At 47.0% G+C, this 12,911-nt stretch overlaps 2 non-coding genes and 1 pseudogene across 2 annotated transcripts; all 3 read left to right on the top strand.

Annotated features, from left to right (window-relative positions):
- The first annotated feature begins 849 nt into the window (after nt 1–849).
- LOC119883855 lies at nt 850–962 on the top strand. Its single transcript, XR_005440810.1, has one exon. It is a non-coding gene; the product is annotated as a U5 spliceosomal RNA (small nuclear RNA).
- A 5,838-nt stretch (nt 963–6,800) lies between these two features.
- On the top strand, nt 6,801–6,977 carry LOC119883797 (annotated as a pseudogene).
- Nucleotides 6,978–7,946: 969 nt separating this feature from the next.
- LOC119883856 lies at nt 7,947–8,059 on the top strand. The gene has a single exon (XR_005440811.1). It is a non-coding gene; the product is annotated as a U5 spliceosomal RNA (small nuclear RNA).
- Nucleotides 8,060–12,911: the final 4,852 nt, after the last annotated feature.

Genomic DNA, 12,911 nt, shown 5'->3' on the forward strand with positions numbered 1-12,911 from the left:
AGCGAGATTTGCACTTTATGATTGGCAGACGACGAGGGGATATTTGGGACCGGCATGGCTGTTAAATGTGCCCTGCACTTCCCCTCCCTTTCTCCCACTCGTCATCGAGAGCCCGAGTATTTCGGATGCTCGGTAGCCTGTGTCCAAAAGCCAGGCCTTCATTTCTCCGATTGGATAGAGCCTCTCAGAAGGTGGGGAGGGGACACTGCGGCGCCTCCGTAGGCCCGGCACGGTTGGCCAACACGGTGGAGGAACCGCAGCGTAGAAAGGATACAAGAAACTAAAACACCTCAAATGAAGCAAGAAAACCTGCTACAACTGCTAAATCGGTGAATAAAACACACTTACCTTCTCGTCTTTGGTCTGGTCAAGGTGGCAGTCCGGCAGAGGACAGGTAGGCAGTCCTCGGGACCAATGAATTCCTTGTTGCAAAAGTTTTTCAGCTACGGCAAAGTTGAAATTTTATTCACAAGGAATGAGGTGAATCTCCTCCCAGAAAAGCTGGTGACACAAAACGAAGCCCCAAACCGGCAAAGGTTTTAACCAGAAAGAGGAGGCCATTGCAGTCTTGGCCAAAAGGCCGAGAAGCGATCGGCCACATTTCCCCTCCCTTTCTCTCACTCGTCATCGAGAGGCTACAAGAGCCCGAGTCGTTCGGTAGCCTCTGTCCAAAAGCCAGGCCTTCGTCTCTCCGCAGCCCGATTGGATAGAGCCTGCCATGACCTGGGGAGGGGTAGGGGAACGGGCGTGGCCTGGTACTTGGGACTCGAGAGGCAGAGTGAGGCTTACCGTGAGGGTAGTGGCCGGGACGACTAGGCTCGTCGGCGGCTCTGGAGGAGGGGCCCGTACTTACTCGGGTTTCTCTTCATAACGTACAAGTCTTTCGCCTTTTACTAAAGACTTCCGTGGAGAGGGACGCCAATGAGTTAAAACTATTTTTGGCAGGCTCTGCCGTGTGGCCGAGCCTCGTGCGTTTGTGAAAAGGAAATAAAACGCCGCCCCCGGCAAGGTTGAGCGGTGCGACGAGGCGCGCTCGGGAGGAGGTGCTGAGACTCAGCCGTTGTTATGCGCAGTTGAAACCACTGCGCCACGGCAGGGGGAGAACTGCTCCGGGAGGTGGGCGCTGGAAGCAACCAGCGGGGGTTATCGCTTCTCGGCCTTTTGGCTAAGACTGCGATCGCCTCCTGTGTCTGGATAAAACTTTTGCCTGTTTGTGGCGAAGTGTTACCAGGTTTTTGGGAGGATACTCACATTATTCCTTGTGAATAAAATTTCAACTTTGTTGTAGTTGAAATTGTTTCACACAAAGGAATTCATTGGTTCAGAGGACTGCTTACCTGTACTCTGCCGGAATAACATCTCGACCAGGCCAAACAAGACAAGGTAAGTGTGTTTTATTCACCTTTTAACATTTTTAGTAGATTTTATTGCTCTTTTTAGAGCATTCTTTTACCTTATTTTAGTTGACTTGGTTTTAGACTTTTTTAGGTGTTTTAGCTTCTTTTACCACTTTTACGTTGTGGTGCCTCCACCATGGCGGCCAACCATGCCGGCATGAGGAGGCACCACAGTGTCAGATTTACATTCAAAGAAAAAGATGGGAAAACCCTTGTTATGTCAAGGCTTGACTTCTCAAGGAAAATGATCCAGAACATTTTGAAATTCTCCCCGCAGGATATAAATTGTATTTTGACTCTGCCATTTGGAAAAGGTTTCGATGTGAGTTTTGTCTCTGCTGCCGTGTTCAGAGATTTCTGGACACGCTTCGAAAATGAAAAACCCCAGTTTACTGCATTTAATGTTGAGAAACTGACTGATAATGCCGCTAAAACGGTAATTGTCAGAATGTTCAATGAGACTGTGAATGCAGATGACATTTGTTTGTGGCTGGGCAGATTTTGCACTGTTAAAGGCCAGGCTACCAAAGTGAGAGATGAGGATGGCATCTGGAATTGCGCTTGGAGGGTCCCCATCCAACAATGGCAAGACCCTCAAGGCTTCCAGGGCCTGAAACATCTGCCATCCATGATAGTTCTGGGAAACAACAGGGGCTACATTCATTACCAGGGCCAGCCCAAACTCTGCCGCAAGTGTGGTGAGAATGGGCACCTGGCAGAAGCGTGCCAGCAGATCATTTGTGGTAAATGTAGAGAAATTGGGCATACTTTCGAGGAATGCACCAATGGCAGAAAGTGCAATCTTTGTGGAGAAACAAACCACCTCTTCAGAGATTGCCCTAAGTCGTTTGCCAACAAATTAAAGGCAGCAAAGGCACAAAATGGCGGACAAGACGAAGCAGTTAGAGAGCTAATTGAAGAGGCTGGGCTGGAGAATTCAAATCTCCCGCCAAATCCTGTGATTGGAGGAGAAGGACCAGTAGAGGCGGGAGAAGGGGAGGGGCCTGCAGCTGCCCCACAAGTGGAGAACAGGGAAGAAGCAGTGGCAGTGCAGGCAGAAGGCGGAGCTAGCTCAGTGACTGGCTCAGAACAAAAATTTGGCCAGTCACAGAGTGATAGCGAGGATGTCCCCCTCCCCAATGCCCAGCCGGCCAAGAGACTAATTTCAGAATTGTCTTCTGAGTCTCCTGGAGCCTCGGAAAAGAGGGGAAGAGCTGAGAGCTACTCAGACAGTTCATCTGTGGAGGAGCCCAGAGTCTTCCCCTCCAATTCGCCTAATGAAGTCTCTTTTTTAACTATAGCTCTGCAATCAACCCCTAAGGACTCAAAGCTCAATGCCACCCTGCGTCAGAGGCCAACTCCTAGAGTCCGAAAGGGAAATGGAGCTCAACCCCGTCATCTCTCACCCATGAGAATGAAGGAAGAGCTCCATTCACAAGAAATCCACTAACTGCTGTGTTTTTAAACATTTGAAATCCCCCTTTTTTTTTAGTCTTTTAAGATGTCATACCTGCAAATTTTAACCATACTCATGACACTCACCTTCTCAACTATCAATGTGAGGAGTGTGAAGTCGAGAGTTAGAGCCCAGATTGTTTTATCCTTTCTTAACTCTTTTAAGTCTGACGTGTTTTTAATACAGGAATGCGGCCTACCATTTTTAAAACACTACAGAGAATGGGAGGAGTTATGGCCACAAACGTCGATATGGAGCGGCTCAAATGAAAACAAAAATGATGGAGTGGCCATTTTAATAAAAAACCCTCTAGTCTTGGTGAAGGGCAGCACTGTGGTGAGAGATGGTCGGGCACTTTTAACACACTTGACTTTTATGGGGAAGGATTTTAACGTCTTAAATATTTATGGCTTTAATGACAAGAACGACAGGTATGACCTTTTAGAAGACCTGCAGCCCCACATGCTAGGCAGGGCACCTTTAGTTGTAGGGGGGATTTTAATTGTATTTTAAGCAGGAACGACAGGAGAAGAATAGGGGACGATTTTAAAGTGGACAAGACTTCAGTTTTACTTCAAAGCATATGCAGTGATTTTAGACTTGTGGACTGTTTTAAAACCATGCATCCCAGAGAGGAGGGCTTCACCTGGTTCAGTAGTGATGGCACCCGAGCCTCTCGCATAGACTACATTTTATCACGTGATTGCCCACCAACCGATGCTAGATTGGAACCTGTTTTCTTTTCTGATCACGCAATTCTTTCCTGCACCCTTTCACTCTCTTCCGGTGTGACGGCAGGAAGTGGTCTGTGGAAGCTCAATTGCTCCCTGTTAGAAGACAGGGAGCTAGTTAGGCTGTACAGGGAGCAATACCGAGAGTGGCAGACCCTTCAAGACTTTTACGATACACGTGCACAGTGGTGGGAAATGGTGAAGGGAAAGACAAAGACGTTTTACAGACAGGCAGGGAAAAGAAAGAAAAAGAGGGACAACAGACGCATGTTGGGACTGCAGAAACGGCTTCAGAGGTATTTTAAACTAATCCAACATGGAATGGATTTTAATGAAGAGATAAAACAAATTAAAACAGAGATGTCGGTTTTAGCAGAAATTAATAGCAAAGGTGTGATTTTAAGAAGCAAGGAAAGGGAAATAGAGGAAGGAGAGAAGTGCACAAGATATTTTTTTAAGAAAATCGTAAATAAAGGGGGGGCCATGTTGAGACTTAAAAAAGAAAACGGGTGCACAGCTGACACAACAGAGGAAATCAAAGAAACTGTCGAACATTTTTACCGTGAACTGTACGCATACAAAACTGTTAACGGGGACACCATGACCGAAGTTTTAAAATCCATTGACCAAGCAACAAACGACAACGTGCTTTTAACCCAAGATTTTACGATACCGGAATTAAACAAATGCATCAAATCTTTTAAGACAGGGAAGTCGCCGGGAGAAGACGGGCTTCCCTTGGAATTTTATCTGACATTTTGGGACATTTTAGCACCAGACTTGCTTGCTGTTTTTATGGATTTTGAACAAATGGACCGACTTCCTGACAGCTTTAGAGCAGGGATAGTGACTCTCCTTCACAAAGACAAAGACAAGACGGACTTGAAAAATTGGAGACCTATCACACTCTTAAATTTTGACTGTAAACTTTTTAGTAAACTTTAGCCTCACGCATGTCCTTGTTTTTAGAAGATCTGATTCACCCGGATCAAGCCTGTGCCGTCCCGGGGAGGAAGATCACCGACAGCCTCGTACTGATCCGAGATACCATCTGTTACGCGAGAGACAGAAACATTCGGCTAGTAGTCCTGAATTTAGATTTTGAGAAAGCCTTTGATCGGGTCTCGCACCAGTACCTTTTCCAGGTACTGCAAAAAATGGGGTTCCCGAGAAGGTTTATAGCCTGGGTGGGACTGCTGTACCGGGAGATCAACAGCAAATTCATTGTTAACGGGCATCTGACAAGAGCAGTGGATATAAACTGCGGTGTCCGTCAGGGTTGTCCGTTATCTGCCCTCCTCTACGTTATCTGTATAGAACCACTGGCACAGACCTTGAGAAGGGACCAACGAATCCATGGGGTAGGAGTCCCAGGGAGCGGGGGACTCGAGACAAAATGTATTTTATATATGGACGACATCAACATTTTATGCACTGACCTTTTATCTGTCAACAGGACGCTGGACTTGACTGACTGGTTCGGACAGGCCTCTGGGTCAAAGCTGAACAGAAGCAAGACCCAAGCCCATTTTTATGGACCGTGGACAGCGACTGAGACGACAGGACTCCCCCTGACTGTGACCCAGACTGACCAAAAAATACTTGGGATCAGGTTTGATAGGGAGGGGGAGGGGAAAACAATTGGGCAGACATAGTAGGGAAAGTCAGGCAGAGACTAGGGTACTGGACACTTAGAGGACTGACTTTAGAAGGAAAGGTTTTAATCATCAAAGCAGTGATTTTACCTTTGCTTTTACTCATCAGTTCTGTTTTTATCCCGCCTAGGAGAGTGATCTTAGACCTGGAACGAGCCATCTTTTATTTTTTGTGGGGCTCCAAGTGGGAAAGACTGAGACGAAGCGTGATGAAGAAGCCAAAGGAGAAAGGAGGAAAAGGAGTGCCAGACCTGCACTTGTTCCTAGGAAGCAGATACACAGCACTACACATCGCAACCGCCACAGCCCCATCCAGAAACCCCAAGACCGCAGCAATGACACGGTTCTGGATGGGGTCCTACCTCAGAAAACTTAAGATCTTACCCACAAGTCTCAAAGTACCAGTGTCTTTTAACCTGCCACCAGCCTATGCTTTTATCCAGTCATTTTTAAGGCATTTTAACCTTGAGCAGGAGGAGTTGCAGGTTTTAACCACTCACCGCTCTCTCATTTCTGTTGTGCAGGAGCGGGAACCAGTGAGTCCAGTGCGCGGGCTTGCATTCGGCGAGCCCTCAACAGTTTGGCGCAACGTGAACCATCCAGCTCTTCCAAACAGACTCCGGGACCTGTCATGGATGGTGGCTCATGAGATCCTCCCAGTCAGGTCCGTAATGCACTCCCGGGGCATGTCGGCGCACTCAACTTGCCCCCGACCAGGTTGTGGCGCGCCTGAGTCGGTAAGGCATCTGCTCTGGGAGTGCAGCGCTGCCGTAGAACAGTGGGCAACGGCCGGCTCCTTGCAATTCCCGTACTTGCCAGCAAGGGAGGTCCTCACACCACAGCTGGTGCTGTACGGGGTGAGCCAAGGAAATCAGATACCAGCACGTACATTTGCCAAACAGTGGCTCACCCTAGCCGCCATCAAAGACGCCATATGGACCTCCAGAAACTTGCTGGCAAGAAAGCACATGCAGATCCCCCCCGTGGCTGTGATCCGGATGGCCGCAGCAACGGCCCAAACGGCCAGAGCTGCAGGCGGCGGGCCTAGGACACAGCCACAAAGAAGAATCGCCTCTGTGCCCATTCGGACGGAGGAGCCGGAGCCACACAAGGAAAGTTCAAGGCAGCGGCGGCCTGACCCTCCGGGTGAGGTTGGTGGGAAGGAGCTACAGGGTGAGGGTCTCCTCTGAGCGCCTGCACAAGATCCCGAGAGTCCAAATCTGTTTGGGGGAGCTGAATGAGTTCCCCTTTGATAGGGACTCACTACACTCCTGCACAACAGTGGACTTGGAGAAGAGCTTTTATTATCCATTTATTTTTTGTGAGTTTTATTTTAACAAATGCACTCCGCTTTGAAGACTTTTAACAGACACTCACAGACATGGACAAGCTGAAAACCATTTTATACCTTTAATTTATGACGTTATCTGTAATGCATTTTAAACACTTTTTTTAAATGTTGTTTTACAGAGAACATTTATCTATTTATTGACATGTTGTATTTTAAAAGGTAACTTGGAATTGACATATTATGAATCATGTTTGAATTGAGTGTCAATAAAATTTTTCTCAAAAGAAAAAAAATCTGTTCTTATCAGTTTAATATCTGATATGTCCCCTATAAGGGGGCAACATATTAAATGGATTTTTAGCACCGGGAGCTGAGACGAGGGGCTTGCTCCGTCCACTCCACGCATCGACCCGGTATTGCAGTGCCTCCGGGGGCGGTGCACCCTTCTCCTGCCTTGTGTAAAACCAAAATACTGACCCAAACGCAGAGGTTCGTCGCTCTGCCGGACGCCGGCCCGAAAAAGGCGCCAGTCGAGGGGGGGCGGCCAGCTGAAGCCTCGAAGAAGGCAGCGAGATTTGCACTTTATGATTGGCAGACGACGAGGGGATATTTGGGACCGGCATGGCTGTTAAATGTGCCCTGCACTTCCCCTCCCTTTCTCCCACTCGTCATCGAGAGCCCGAGTATTTCGGATGCTCGGTAGCCTGTGTCCAAAAGCCAGGCCTTCATTTCTCCGATTGGATAGAGCCTCTCAGAAGGTGGGGAGGGGACACTGCGGCGCCTCCGTAGGCCCGGCACGGTTGGCCAACACGGTGGAGGAACCGCAGCGTAGAAAGGATACAAGAAACTAAAACACCTCAAATGAAGCAAGAAAACCTGCTACAACTGCTAAATCGGTGAATAAAACACACTTACCTTCTCGTCTTTGGTCTGGTCAAGGTGGCAGTCCGGCAGAGGACAGGTAGGCAGTCCTCGGGACCAATGAATTCCTTGTTGCAAAAGTTTTTCAGCTACGGCAAAGTTGAAATTTTATTCACAAGGAATGAGGTGAATCTCCTCCCAGAAAAGCTGGTGACACAAAACGAAGCCCCAAACCGGCAAAGGTTTTAACCAGAAAGAGGAGGCCATTGCAGTCTTGGCCAAAAGGCCGAGAAGCGATCGGCCACATTTCCCCTCCCTTTCTCTCACTCGTCATCGAGAGGCTACAAGAGCCCGAGTCGTTCGGTAGCCTCTGTCCAAAAGCCAGGCCTTCGTCTCTCCGCAGCCCGATTGGATAGAGCCTGCCATGACCTGGGGAGGGGTAGGGGAACGGGCGTGGCCTGGTACTTGGGACTCGAGAGGCAGAGTGAGGCTTACCGTGAGGGTAGTGGCCGGGACGACTAGGCTCGTCGGCGGCTCTGGAGGAGGGGCCCGTACTTACTCGGGTTTCTCTTCATAACGTACAAGTCTTTCGCCTTTTACTAAAGACTTCCGTGGAGAGGGACGCCAATGAGTTAAAACTATTTTTGGCAGGCTCTGCCGTGTGGCCGAGCCTCGTGCGTTTGTGAAAAGGAAATAAAACGCCGCCCCCGGCAAGGTTGAGCGGTGCGACGAGGCGCGCTCGGGAGGAGGTGCTGAGACTCAGCCGTTGTTATGCGCAGTTGAAACCACTGCGCCACGGCAGGGGGAGAACTGCTCCGGGAGGTGGGCGCTGGAAGCAACCAGCGGGGGTTATCGCTTCTCGGCCTTTTGGCTAAGATTGAGTAAGAGGAGGATCTGTTGACAGTCTACAATGACATCGTCAGCTAACTCACAGCAGGTGCATGCCGTGCTGAAAAATACGCTTAGGTTTGTGTGGAACAGTACCGACGAGTTAATGGAGAGAAAGATTTTTGGACAAGCCATTCTGTTTGGAGCTCTGTGCCTCAAGATTGACGACCTTCTGTGTCTGCAGAAAAACGCCACGGACAAGTATTACGACGTCACGTTTTACACCGTTACCAAGATGGAGGAGGTGAAAGGATTAGCACTTCGATTGGCAGACGGATTGCTGAAAAACTTCAGGGTGCTCAGCCTGTGTCGTACTGGTGAGCGCATTGTGACTGTGCACATTTACAACCCTTGGGTGTCAGAGGAAGCAACCAGGTATTTTCTTGCCAGGTACGTGACTGTGTTAACAAGTATGGGAGACATTAAGGATGTGCTGGGGATATGGACCGGAAAACGGCAATTCCGGGTCATGCTGAAGGAAGACCCGAATGGTTATGATGGTTTTTGCCATCCCCCCGCTACCTTCACCATTGGCTCCCATAGAGGTTTCCTAGTCTATGGGGGTCAGCCGCTGTACTGCAGGCAATGTGCTTCATATGGACACCTGGCAAGGTCTTGCAGACAGGTGCGGTGCAGAAACTGTGATAGTTTGGGACACACCATGAGAAATTGTGATCAGCCAAAAAAATGTAGTTTATGTGGGCTGGAAGGACATTTATTTGGGCATTGCCCAGAAGTGGGGTCTTCGTATGCACGTGCTGCCAGACGGGAGTCGGTGGCCCCAGGTGCGCAACACAGGGATGGACCCGCATGTGACGACCCACGCTCCACATCCTTAAGAGCAATTGAGGACGTAATTGCCGAGCTCACGGGAGGAGTGGTGGAGACAAAGGGGGCAGATGCACCGGAGGTGGTGTCAGTCCAGGCAGAGAGCGAGGACGCCTGGGGGAAGCAGGGGGGGGAAGCTGAGAGTTTGGAGGAGGCTTCTTCTGTTATTGAGTGGGTCGCGGGGAAGAAAGGAGGAAAAAGTAAGAGAAAGAGGGCAAAGACGAGCTTGTTGCTTTCACCACCATCCTCTCCTCTGCTCGTTGAGGCGAACAGGTTTGGGGTACTTGTTTCTGAGGTTTGGGAAGAAATGCAGGAGGGAAAGGAGACTGGACAGGTGCATGAGATCACTGACAAGGCGGCAAAGGGGGGGGCAGCGCTGCGGCAGCTGTGGACGATTGCCTGGAGAGTGAGGAAGCTGGGGAGGCGTTAACCCAGAAAGGCATGACTGCATCGTCCAGTAGTAAGGTTCCAGCTAGCGGTGTCCCAGGAGAGCCTCCCTGCATAGCTGTATTCTCCTCGGATGCTCCTCCTGCCCCGAGAAGCTGCCCCGTACTCTCAGAAGATAGCCCTTCCAGTTCAGAGTGCTCTTTCCCACTGAAGGAGCCAGATGAGGAGGACTTTCTGCCATGATTGGTGGAAAGAGCAACGTGAGTGAGCATACTGTTTTGGGCTCCTTTTTTTCTGTCACTTCCTCCATTTTTCTTTTTTTTGCATAGTCTGTCTTTATTTCATATATTAACTATAAATGTGAGGGGGTTGAGAAATGCATCAAAGAGAGCAGTAGTTTTTTCTCATTTAAGTTCAGTGGATTTTTCTTTGTGCCTCTTGCAAGAGGTCCACCTAAAGACTGTGGAGGATGTGAAGGGGTTCACAAAAGAGTGGGTTAAAGGGGACTCTAGATGGAGCATTGGGGGTGTTCACTCATCTGGGGTGGGGACGTTAAGTGGGAATGTGGAAGTTAAAATAGTCGGGAGTTTTTCTGTGATACAGGGGAGGGTTTTGGTCACAGATGTTGACTGGAAGGGTAAGAGTTTAAGAGTGGTAAATATATATGCCCATGCTGCACCAAAAGAACGAAATGAGCTATTTCTTAAGTTAGACACCGTTTTCATGACCAATCGTCATGTAATCGTTGGAGGTGATTTCAACTCTCCTAGTGAGGGCAAAAACATGGGAGTTAACTTCCATAGTTTGGTAAAAAAGTACAGTTTAGTTGATAGTTTTAGGAGTTTTAACTCTGATGACCCTGGTTTCACATGGGGAAACAGTAGAGGGGCACGGAGTAGAATAGATTATATTTTTTGTCCGTTAGATTTTCAGGTGTTTGAGGCACAAGTGTCACCTGTTTTCTACTCAGATCACAACATGCTCTCTGTTGTATTAAACCTGAAGGTGACATGTTTTGGGAAAGGGTACTGGAAATTGAATAACAGTATTCTTGGAGCCCGGCAGTTTAGGGTAGGGTTCAGGAGTTTCTTCAAGGAGTGCATTAAAATGAAGATGTTTTATGGTAATGTATCTGGATGGTGGGAAAGCACAAAGGTCCGTATTAAACATTACATACAGGTGTACTCAAAAGAATCCAGAAAAGCGGAGTTTAAAGAATATTATCAATTGCAAAAATCAATAGAAAATTTAATGGCACAACAAAACACTGGTGAGCGCATAGATGAGGAATTATTGAAACGCTGGCAAAACGAGCAGAGGCTATTTTTTCATAAGAGGGCTGAGGCTTATAAATTCAGGAGTCTTGATGAAAAATGGGAAAAGGATGAGAAATGTTCATCCTATTTTTTCAAGCAGTCTAAAGTACGGGCAAAGAGAAGGAGAATAGCCTCCCTTCTAAATGAACGAGGGGAGGAAATTGACGATCCGGAAGGGCTGGTAGAAATTGCTTCGGGTAATTATTCCAAGTTTTTTAGCGCAGAAATAGTAGATTATAGTAAGGGTTCACTGCTGTTGAATAATGTAGATAGCTCAATCCCCGACTATCTGAAACTAGAGTTGGATAAAGACATACAATTGGAAGAAATTTTGAAGGCGCTTCAGTCTTTAAAGAAAGGGAAGGTGCCAGGAGTGGATGGACTTACAAAAGAATTTTACTTGGTTTTCTGGGAAGATATTGGGCCTCAGTTGTTAGATTTGTTTACTTTCATTTGCACATCTGGGATAATGGGGAGCACAATGAGAGAGGGGGTGATTTCCCTGCTATATAAAAAAGGGGACGTTCGAGATATATCCAACTACAGACCCTTAACGATGTTGTGCACAGATTATAAGATTTTTAGTAAAATTCTAACAAACAGGTTGGTATCCGCCTTGGAGTTCATTATAGGACTGGATCAAACTTGTGCAGTACAAGGCAGACAGATACAATGGAATCTGCAAATGCACAGAGATGTACTAGCCTATTCCGAGGATAGAAATTTTCCCCTTATTGTGCTCAGTCTTGATCAGGAAAAAGCTTTTGATAGGGTCAATCACAAATTTTTATTTAGGATTTTGGAAAGATTTGGGTTTGGTAAAAGATTTAGAAGTTGGCTGAAGATTTTATACACAGAGGTAGGAAGTAGAGTTAATGTCAATGGCAACATGGGAGTTTTGTTTAAGCAAACCAGGGGCGTCAGGCAGGGGTGCCCTGCATCAGCCCCTTTGTATGTTGTGTTTATTGAAATTTTGGCATGTGCAATTAGAAAAAATGCTAAAATCAGGGGTCTACCGTTGCCAGGTGGGGAAACATTGGTTATATCTCAGTTTGCAGACGACACTGTATTGTATTTAGAAAATGACTTTTGTTTAAAGGAAGCTATTAATGTTATTGAAGTGTTCTCGAGTGCTTCAGGGTCTAGGATTAATAAAGGGAAGTCACTGATTAAATATCTGGGAAGGTGGAAGGATAGGAATGACAAGCCATATGGGCTTGCCCTGTGCGCGGGGCCGATGACATTATTGGGTATATCCTTTGGTAATAAGGATGATGTTGAAAGTAATTGGGAGGTAAGATTAGCTAAAGTGCTATCAAAGCTCAACATGTGGAAATTGAGAAAACTGTCATTCAGTGGCAAAGTCCTAGCTATAAAAGCCGATATATTGCCAGCCTTACTTCATGTGGCATGTGTTTTTCCCATGACGGCAATGATTTGCTTAAAGTTGCAAAGGATGTTGTTTAATTTCATGTGGGGAGGGTATGAATATATTAAAAGAGAAATAATGTACCAGCCATTGAGAGAGGAGGTAAAGACATGCCAAATGTCAGGTTGAAGTTGAACGTGATTTTTTTTTCAAATATCTGTAAAATAACTATGTCACCTCCAAAACATAAATGTCACTCTTTAATGAAATTTTGGCTTGCTATGCATTTGAGGCCCTTAGGGGTAGCATGGGATAACAGGTCTCCCAAAGCTGAGGTTATGCCTTTGTACTATAAAGGAATAATCAGTTGGGCAAAGAAGTACAAGGAGTGTTGGGATAGTCATTTAGTACTCAATCATAGAAAACTGTATGAGGAATTGATGGCCAGGTTCAACCCAAGAGAAACTGTTCATATTCCTTCTGAAGTATGGAAGAGAACACAGTTTAAGCAGTTGGACAATCAGTTGAAAGATTTTAATTGGTTGGTGCTTCACAGGAGATTAGCAGTAAGAAACACCTTGTTTAATCACGGCCTAACAAGAAGTAAGTACTGTCCAAGAGAGGGATGTTTGGGAAAAGAAACGGTGGAACATGCATTATTTGAGTGTTTTTTCGCACAACAAATTTGGGAGGGGTTGGGTAAAAAGTTTGTTCTTTGAGGGATATGACATG

Source organism: Micropterus salmoides, unplaced genomic scaffold (genome assembly GCF_014851395.1).
Source record: "Micropterus salmoides isolate LMB-PRFRI ecotype aquatic unplaced genomic scaffold, ASM1485139v1 Ms_hic_scaffold_3029, whole genome shotgun sequence".
NCBI lineage: Eukaryota > Metazoa > Chordata > Actinopteri > Centrarchiformes > Centrarchidae > Micropterus > Micropterus salmoides.